General features: G+C 38.0%; 1 protein-coding gene across 1 annotated transcript in view; it reads left to right on the top strand.

The window, feature by feature from the left end:
* LOC139724347 (uncharacterized) overlaps positions 1-11,009 on the top strand; it is a 43,934-nt gene that overhangs the window by 4,507 nt on the left and 28,418 nt on the right. The gene's annotated exons all lie outside the window — the stretch shown is intronic.

Genomic DNA, 11,009 nt, shown 5'->3' with positions numbered 1-11,009 from the left:
AAGTGAAAAATTGAGCAAAGAAAATGGGACTTCATCGGGATACAAGCCCGAGACCTCCAGATGATAGCCTGGTGCTCTCCCGACTGAGCTATAAAAAACATTTTTAACTTGTGAATTTCACAAGTTTGTCAGCATATGCAAAATTAACAACTCACAATGTATTTATTGCCTTTGGAAACAGAAACATGATAAAAGTCATCTTCAAGACAGGGAATTGGTTACTATTCTCTGAAATGGGATCTTTTTCATTCTCTCTCTGTGGTTCTCGATTGCAGGGTCAATCACTTGTGAATCGTCTTTTAAGTCTCAATTTGGAAAGTTGGTGTGGGGACAATAACAGTTGTTCCTAGGTATTACCATTGTGTTTTGAGATGGGTAGGGTTCCCAAATTTGGTAAAACTGCTTTTACCACATAAAGAGTGGAAGAAATACTGCAGAGTATTGAACCTGTCATTATATACTGTATATCATATCATGCTTGTTTTACTCTAATCCAGACTTCAGAATTATATGTCAGGAAAGTCTAGAGTCTACTCTAGGTTTTGCAAGCCAGCTGTGGTAGTGCCCTTACATGTACGGTCACACCATCATGGCTACTTTGTACGTGAGCCAAGCACCCACCCGGCTCTAGTTTCATACTTCTATTCATGATGCACAAAATGGAAGCACTTTTAGCAAAGACAAATAAATGGAAAAACAAGATGTGTCTCTTATCCCTGACTCTGAAGTAGACAGTCCTGTGCACTTTACTGCATGTCAAACATGTTGAGATGAAAGCTTTATGCCCATTTACATTTTTTCTGCATGCCAAAATTACAAGAAACCTGTAAAGTGCATAAAGAAAGTTAATTCCATTTCTGTAGTGGTACAGAACCATGGCTTTCTGTTTTGGTATTGTGGAGAGACCTACAAATGTAGCAATACAAGGAAAATGCAGTAATTAATGCAAACTTGCAGATTTTTTGCTTTTGTTTTGTTTTGCTTTTGGATGTTGTGTATCTGTTCTGTAATTTTACAAAATGAAACAAAAGTTTTTAATTCTAATCTTTAAATGTGATATCTGAATTGAGTGCATTTGTGCTGTGATTTTATTACTACAAACCTCTCATACTGGACAAGTGTGAAGGGAAGATTATACACTCATCAGACATGAACATTTACCAATTCTGTTAATACATAATGTGTACATTATTTCAATGAAGATTACTCTCATGTACGGTATGGTGGCTGTAAGAGGTATACAGTATTCACAGCAAGCCTTGGCTTTTATTATTTGTAGGGCCTGCAAAGAAAGCCATAGACCAAACAAAGCAGACAGTGTGAGCATCACAGTCCAGCATGTAATGACATGTTTGACAATAAAACTACCCATGACCCTTTTATCCCCTGATTTGTTTTTCCTTTTTTTTTCTTTTTGAAGAGAGGTAGGTCCAAGGACTAAACTTGTGGAACACCCTGTTACCATTTGATTAGTTGGGCATCTTTGGGCAGTAAAGAAGCAAAATAGCGAAAACTAGAGAGGGGCCGTCAAAGGCGGCAGACCCACGCCTAAGTACAAAGTCGGGGTAAACATAATGTGCATTCGGTCATCTACCAGAATTCGGCCACTTAATTGCCAGTGTGCTTTATCACCAGCCAGTGAGTTCTACCAAAGATCGTACACTGAAGTGTACGATCTTTGGTTCTACAGTCACATCACACGCAAATCACATAATTACACATACGGTATTAACACTCATTCACGTACAGGAAAGTCCTTAAGTCTCCTCCAAAAATCCATCGAAAATCCCAAATTCCACCGTCAAAAGTGCAGAATCGGAACTTTTCCAAGCGCGCGCGAATTAAGTCCAGTTTTAAGAGTATTGTCTACGCGACGGGTCGCGGAAAAAGCGCTAAAAATCGAGAAATACGCCGTTTTCTTGCGGGATATTTTGATTATAGCAAGCCGAGAGTGTGATGATATCAAAGGTCGTATGAGTGTACGATCTTTGATGGTATCCACAAAAGCAAAAAAGAAAAACAAAATTTACGTACCCCCTAGGCAATTACCCCTATGATTAGTGTCTACGGGAATTATTCAATGCAAGGGTTGAATGCAAATGTCTACTGCACCAGTATTCGGCCACCAACGAGCGCCGCAACGTCCCCGGTGCAATTTTGCACCAACAGTGTAGAGCGCGATGCATTTTCAGCGGCCTTGCACACGCATTGACATTGAGCACGCATATCGTGCAGTGTGACTGCGACCGAGCAAAATGCTCCTCCAACGAAAAAAACAATCAATGTTAATTTGAAAAATCATCAAATATCAAAGGTCGTATGAGTGTACGATCTTTGATGGTATCCACAAAAGCAAAAAAGAAAAACAAAATTTACGTACCCCCTAGGCAATTACCCCTATGATTAGTGTCTACGGGAATTATTCAATGCAAGGGTTGAATGCAAATGTCTACTGCACCAGTATTAGCCCACCAACGAGCGCCGCAACGTCCCCGGTGCAATTTTGCACCAACAGTGTAGAGCGCGATGCATTTTCAGCGGCCTTGCACACGCATTGACATTGAGCGCGCATATCGTGCAGTGTGACTGCGACCGAGCAAAATGCTCCTCCAACGAAAAAAACAATCAATGTTGATTTGAAAAATCATCAAAATACGGGCCAGTTTGTGATGACGGAGAACGAACTTTCATAAATCTAGAAGGACATAGTCCCTCAAATAGGCCTAAACGTAAATTTCGGAATTCTTACGAACATTTGAGCAGCGAAGTCGGATCGTTGGGGAGTTTATGTCTTCGTATGGTAGCGGAAAATCGCAAAGTGAGAAACGGGAAATTTTCGGAATGGTCACTATACCATGGGGTCAAAACTTCAAGGTCACACAGAATTTGCAAGGGTCAACCGATTATCACCAAAATCTAATCGATTCTTTCCTGTCATTATCCAAACATTCCCTGAACATTTCGTGCAAATCCGTTTTCCCGTTCTCTTGTTATCTTGTACACAAACAAACAAACAAACAAACAAACAAACAAACAAACATACAAACAAACAAACAAACAAACAAACATACAAACAAACAAACAAACAAACAAAAAAAAAAACAAAAAACCAAACAAACAAACAAACAAACAAACAAACATACGGAACCCTTTACATAACCCCCTGCCGATTTTCATCGGCGTGGGTAATTATTTCACAGGAACTCACAGATTCATTGCTATCGAAATGTTGGCTATGGCACCTTATTACCAGGACCTGCATCTGTAATGAGATTGATGTTACTATTTCAGTGTTGGAAAGTAGTCTATCTCAGTGAAAACACTATTTATCAATTCTTGTACCTTATTGATTACCCTTCCAATGCTTAATAAACTTTAATAATAATAATAATAATAATTGCATTTATATGGCGCTTCATACTGACGTTTCTAAGCGCACTTTGCTACTCATACAAATAGACCAGAAAACACAATAACATTAACAAAATCAACGTTAACAGTAACAAAAGAAGAAGAAAGAAAAGAAAAGAAAAGAAAAATACATGTGATACAATGGTACAATAATTGATAACTGTGTGCGCCTCCAGAAAAAAAAAAAAATAAAAAAATAAAAAAAATAAAAAAATATATATATATTTTATATATTTTGCTTTATTCAGTGTATTAAACATAAAGCACCATGTTGTGGGACATCTACATCATTAGATCTGTACATAGGGCGACAAAGACAATTTGAGTAAAAGAAGTTACATTGTACTTCTGAAACTGAATGAATCATAACCAAACATTCTTTTCCTTCCACAAGGATATGCGTAATAGGATAACACTTTTTTCCCCCAATGTGTGTGTGTGCAGCATTTTCATCATGTGTTTTTGGATAATACAACATTTTATGATACTGAAATCTGGTACAGTAGATCCCCTTTGCATTGGTGTTAGAAAGTTATCACTTGTCACAATGTTTATCCCTATAATGGAATTTTGCTGTGTGAAAAGGAAAGGGAAATATTGCATTACAAGTGCAGCACACACACACACACACACACACACACACACACACACACACACACACACACACACACACACACACACACACACACACACACACACAAGCACAAATACAGAGTTTGACATATTTCATGTATTATACTAGAAACTGCAACAGAGCTTTACCTTCTTCTTCTTATCCAGTACATTTGTACACTGCATAGTGTGTTTCTTTGTGCAGTTTTGTGCCCTTGGAATCTATAAAAACGGTAATTGTTCATCTGTTTTACAGAAATTTATTCATTTATTAGATTGCATTTTGTCACTTGGTTTATTCGGTACAGATTCACATGATGGTGAAAGGATATTTGCAGATTTACAGAGAGAAAAAGCAATGATTTATGATGATGCAAATTGAAAGAGTTAATCCAGAATGACTAAGACTCTATTCCTCAACTGTCACCTACTGGATGATTTCACAGACTTTCAACATTTCCTGTTTTATTTTGTTTTGTTTTGTTTTGCTTTACTAAATTTCTAACTGAAGTATGAATTTGACACATTTGCCTCTTTTCAGGGAGTCCCATTTGTTATTGTTCTTCTAGTCAGTTCTTTTGCACATTTAGTACATTGTAATTCAGAAAACAAAGGCTTTAACATATTAAGATTATAATGCTTAAATCAGGAAGTAAGGAAAAGTATTGTTTATATGCAGCATGCAACACTGCATTTGTACAAGTTTGTAGGCCTACATAAATGCCCATTACAGTCTCTACAGTGTATTGACCTTTGCAAGTGACTTTCTGTATTTGGGTGATTCAGCAATTTGCTGGGTCCTACGTGTATGCCAATTGCACACTATCAGAGTCAGTCATATAGCCTTTAATCTGTGTGCAGTGTACAAGAAAAGCTAATTCTCAAATTTCCTTCTACTAGTGAGAAGATGAGGTCAGCTGAAGATACCTGTTGGTTGGCTGGCCTAAAACCAGTTCTGGGTCTTACCCTTTCATATGTAGGCCTCATACTACTGTGTTGATGCAGAGTCTCACATTTCACAACTTGTCAGTAGAGTGTAAGCACTACTGGTTGAGGTGGGGATTCATGTTTTGAACATTCCTTAGTGAGATAATGAGAAACATCTTAAGAAATATGAAAGGGCATGTAATTTTAAGAAGGATTCAACGTTTATTTGATGAAAATTGGTTTTCAAATGGCTGAGATATCCCTAAAAATGATAATTATACATGTGTGTAAAAGGCAACAGGCCATGCCTTTTATTAGGATCTCTTTGTTTCACCTTGTTTTTGGATATCTCAGCCATTTCAAAACCGATTTTCATCAAATAAACTTTCGATACCCCTTAGAATTGCATGCTCTTTGACATCTCAAAGAGTGGTTTCTGAATATCTCGCAAAACGTTAAAAGCTAAATCCTCACCTCAACCAGATTGATGGACTAACAGAATGGCAGAAATTTCATGAAAATTGGACATCCATTGGATTTTTTCACATTTTAAAGATTTCTGTGTTTTTACACAGTATTATCAGTCATTATGCAAATTAAATGAAAGAGATGGCTTTGGCACTGCCTCAAGAATTTCCTCTTTACTTGAACTCAAATTTGCTCTAAATCTCTTTTGAAAAGACTATTGGTACCAAATAACAACAACAGCAGCAACAACAAAGATTAGACACTTAATCCGTCACATCAAATCATTCTAGAATGGTATTAACTAAGAAATTATAACTTATTACAAGGGGAGTTAAATGCAATTCAACTGTTATAATAAAAGTAGATATTTGCAAAAAGAAAGAACAAACAAACCAACAACTTTCTAAAGGATTTCACAAACCAAAGTTTTAAGAATCTACCCAAAGAATCAAGGTGCCCTAACAAAACATCAAGCAGTCCAGGCTAAAATCCTTTTTAATACGAATGTATGTGTTGTACAGTAGTTTGGTACAGAACATGTCATCACCCTTAAAGAGTTCTCTGCATTTTCTGCATTCATCCAGGTGATAATTTTATTCAATTCATTTTTGTTGTAATGGTTTATTTGTAGTCATGGTGGTTTGAACACTATATTGTAGTACCCAAAGTCATGACCCAGTATGAACCCAATGCTATCTGTGCAGTGGAAAATTGCATTCTAAAACTGAAGGACAACTCAGCATTGACTTTTATACAAATATTGTAACATTAGAGCTCTTTTGATGTGATGCATGCCCAGTTGTATACACTGTACATTGCACATACAGTAAAAGAGTTCATGGGGTATAGTGTTTCAGGGTGATCCATGAGGGTGGATCATGCCACTGCAATGCTCAAATTCTTGTGCAACATCCTCAAAATCCGGCAACATGCTGTACAACATCCTCTAGAATTCTCGCTATCGCCAATGACGTAAAAAGTACCTGGATGTTGATTTAAGCGTCATTTACGGTGCATTATGGGATAGTCCGGTAGCAAAGTCACTTCCGTTCGTACGCGCGTGATACGTGACCACACGTGACTAATGCTATTTACACACACAACCGACTGTATTCTACGTGTACTTCCGGTTTTCTCGACTTGAATTACAGCTTTAATATGATTTGAAATTTCTCCATTCTTAAGAAATTGCTGTTAATACGCCTATTGGTTGTTGCTGCGAAGCTGCCATGTGTTGTTCGCACGACAATAAATGAAAAAAATCTGCAGAAATAGGACCCTTACTGGTATGCGAGACGTGACGTGGCCGCGTGGGTGAAGTTTGCGGGTGACTCCACAGCGCAGTACGTGCACGCGCGACTTACTAGTACAGTGTAGTGGTAGTATTATAGTACCGGTAGCACTAGGTAGTAGGCCTTGTGCCTACGTACATTGTACGTACTTACTTGGAAGAAATTGCTTCGGAGACAGGATAAGTTCGAGATCACTGTTCGTTCCCGATTGTGTTCGCGACATTTCGACAGAGAACAAATGAAAAAAAAAAAGATGGGCATTCCATGACGATATACTGCATATCCAGGTGGGTGAATATTTTCCAGCATATTTTCAGCGTATGCAGAGATGACTGATCTGTGATGTGCACATCGATCGCATGATTAAGCAGTACGCCGTACCGGTATGTGTTATGTAATTAGCTTATGCGCTGCGTGCAGTGGTGCATGTTGACCGAAATATCGGTCTCTGTCCGTCGGGGAATGTTCCGCGGAGACTGCGTCTGGTTTCACCGATCCCCTCCGTCTACGGAGGACAGCGTTAATGGCAAAATATAAAAGAGTCCTCCGGACAGACGGATCTTTCTGTCTATGGTGCATGCTAATGCAAGGCCGGCTGCCGGCGGGGACTACAGTGTACGAGTATGACAGGCCTGGCCACTCGCTGGCTCGGGCGGTACACAGCGGCCTACATACTGTAGGTACCGTGGTCGGCGCTGCGCTATAGGTAAGGTACACGTACGCGCACGCTAGCGTTGTGCAAATTATGCCCCGCGCCGGAAGTGCCCTTGCTACCAAGTGCACTAAATCTTGACGAAAAAGCCACATCCGGGTACTTTTTACGTCATTGGCGATAGCGAGAATTGGCAACATGCTCCAAATAAAATGTAATCAAACATATGAAAAACATGTTCAGAGCTTGAGAAACATCAAACTATTTTGAAAATTTTTGGTGCAAAATATGAAACAGAATATTGAACATTAGCAGCACAATGGGAGATAAGTTGTGAAATAGAGTGTATTGTGCGCTACACACTCTGATGTGCTCTCCGTGCACATTCAATTTCTGTAATATAATTGTTGAATTCAGGACTTGTAGCATGCTCAAATTTTAAGTTGTGGACCATCTATTTGTTTACCCTGAATTATTGCATAGCTCCAAGGCTCCTTTTATGAAGTATATTTTCATTACAGGGTGCTAATTTAGCTGTACCTATTATTTATATGTACATGTAGTCATTCCCTTATTTTCAAAGTAAATCCTGTATTATACCATACCCCAATGAGAATTAAACAAGGTGATATAGTTTTTACATGTTGTATGAACCATAGTGTCTGACTGGTTGTTTTGTACATTGTAGTATATGATATTTAATACATTGTATGCATTACTGTATACGCTATATATTTCGCAGGGGTTTTATTTTCGCGAATTTGGCGAGTCGGGAGCTATTCGCGAAATTAAGAACACATGAAAATATTACCTGCCAAAATGAATCCCTTGCCTTCATGATACGAACATTTCAGTACTAGTATACCATGTCACGACTTACCGAACAGACCATACAAGTACTGGCTAAGCTTGTTTATGCACGTCCGCGTCTACTTACGAATACTGTAGAGAGCCAATCCATTATCGCAAGGGGACCACTCGTCAGAAATCTAGCGCGATGGACTTACAGTAACCAAAATGTTGAATTCTAACTTACTAGTTCACAGAGTTTGGTAAGTTTTTTTCATGCAGTGTATAACTAGTATCATTCTTATTTGCTAGTAAGTTGAAAATTCACACTTTCTTTGCCACTTCATATTTTCTCTGGTCCCCCAATCGCGAATTTAACCACTCGCGAAAATGTGTGACAGCGGTAATTCGCGAAAATTTATGTACGCGAAAATTATAGCGTATACAGTATGCATGCTCACAAAAAAAAAAACCAAACAAACAAGCAAACAAAAAGAAGAAAGCCCTGCATTGCATCACCTTGCCAAGTTTGCAGCAACCACTGGAAAATCTGTCAGGGGTGAGTGCAAGTTCACGGATTAAAAGTTTGAACCTAACCTGTAGCCATTGTAATGTACACCTCTAGGCAGTATTTCATTTTGTACGTCATGGAAGGAATCATGACAGTAGGAAATACATGTAATTGTATGCATGAGTGATACCTGCTTATGAGATTACCTACAAAAACTCTGCAGAACAATACACAGTCTATTTTGCAAACAAGGTCTTTCAAAATGAAGTACAAGCTACAATAGTGTATGTTGTCTCTCCGCTGTGCACTTTTGGTAATGAAATGTACAGGTGTGAACAATTAGATATTGTAGGATAACATGTACAATTATACCTTTGTGCGCTGCGTGTAGAAATGTACAGTACAGTGTAGGTCACATTCATTTTTTTTTTTTGTCTTTCTTTCTGTCCTTGCCAGTGCGTCAGGCAAGTTACTATTGCATCACTTAATGTTTTCCTACCACCTAGTATCACAACCTTGCATGTGGTTGTATAACATATCATCTTGCCACATTGTATGCCAGATGACTTGTATTTTGAATGCGCAGTATACAGTAATACTGTATAGATTCATACACTGATGAGAATATCGAAATTGGAATGAAAAATTTGAGTTTAGTGACAAGATATAATGAACACATTGTGTACATCATCAAGCAAAATCGCATTCAGATCACAAAGACAATCTGAGTAAGGTCCTATGCAGCAGGTTCAGGTATTTAGCAACTCTTTCCAAATGTGTTCTCAGCAAAGGTTGGAGTCGTGATTACCAGTAAACCTTAGAGAACAACCTTAAATACATACAGTTGTATACTGTATGCTAGCGGCTAAGCCTACATTGTGTGTGTTTTAAAAGAGATGCATGCTACTAAAAGTGGTAGTACAAAGTGTAGATTGGACATTTGTAGCTGCACTGTCTGTGTCAGGAGAAATTACATACTTTACCTAATGTGTACAATGTGTGTTCATAAACTAGCTGGGGTTATCACAAGCTACACACAAATCTGTACCCTTATATTGTTGAGTACGCTAGTGCTCTTTGATCAAAACTCTCATCGATGATGAGCAATGTACATGTATATGTATGAAGAAGCTCATGGTTTAGAATTTTCCTTATCTTCCTCATTAATCATCAATGATTAGGGTACATACATGTAACATGAACATAATTTCTAATTACATGTACAATATGTTCTCAGTAAGATGTGATATTTTGGGTGCTGTTCGTTATTCCGGAGGTTCGCTATTCCGAAGGTTCATTATTCCGAAGGGTCGTTAATCCGAAACACGCAAATTCCCTGTACCTAGAGGTTCGTTAATCCGAAAATGAAAAAGGGTTCGTTAATCCGAAAATTTGTGGCGTTATTCCGAAGGTTCGTTACTCCGAAGATTGGTTAATCCGAAAATGAAATTCGGAACAATGAACCTTCGGGATAACGAATCTAAGGAATAAAGAGCCTTCGTAATAATGAACCTTCGGAAAAACGAGGTGTAACCGATTTTTTTTGACACAATTCATAGAATGTAATTTATGCTAAGACATGAGATGTTCATGATTCCTTACGAGTGAATGTGTGTTGATGTTTCGTTATAGGGGAGGATCTCAAAGAAATGACCTTTATAGACCATTTTACCAACAATTGCAAATTTTGTGCATATTTATGTAACAAAAGCTGCTATTGATGACTAGAAACTTTGTCTCAGGTATGCTCGACATAGCAAGAACTTTAAGTGAATGGAAATTTGATTTTTTTTTTTTTTTTTTTGTATTGAATTTCATTGCATAGGCTATTTGTATACATTGTTAGTGGATGAAATAACTGGTTACTTGGGTTATCGGAAGAAAATCCATCAAATTCAATAGAGTCAGGAAACCAGCATGTTTTGAATATCCAATCATAACAACCTTCAGTTACAGCGTACATATCACAACATACTGCTTGCTATCACAATGCTAATTTACATTTATGTGAAATAAGCTATTTTAGTGCGACACGAAGATGCCTCAAGCATTGAAAGGGATTCTTAGGAAATTCAGGGATATTTTTATATTCTATGCCAACCTTTGGGATTATTCTGAGCTTTTGCGGGGCTTGTCATATTGTGATAACAATTGACATTAGTTTGTGTTATATATTCAAAATTGGGAAGGCTTGCCAACAGGGCTAGTGTATAGGCCTAAACCAAGGAATTGTGGAGGTGCTTTAGAATCCTTTGGCTTGAAGACAGTACAAAGAGGGAATCAGAATCAACAAAATCCACAGGAAGGAATCTGTAGTATGGTAATATTTTTATATATTCTCCAGAAG

Source organism: Diadema antillarum, unplaced genomic scaffold, assembly GCF_040938485.1.
Source record: "Diadema antillarum isolate AM-2024a unplaced genomic scaffold, OU_Dant_1.0 scf00000211, whole genome shotgun sequence".
In the NCBI taxonomy this organism is placed as follows: domain Eukaryota; kingdom Metazoa; phylum Echinodermata; class Echinoidea; order Diadematoida; family Diadematidae; genus Diadema; species Diadema antillarum.
The sequence above is the reverse complement of the archived record's forward strand: the minus strand, read 5'-3'. Positions and strand labels throughout refer to the sequence as shown.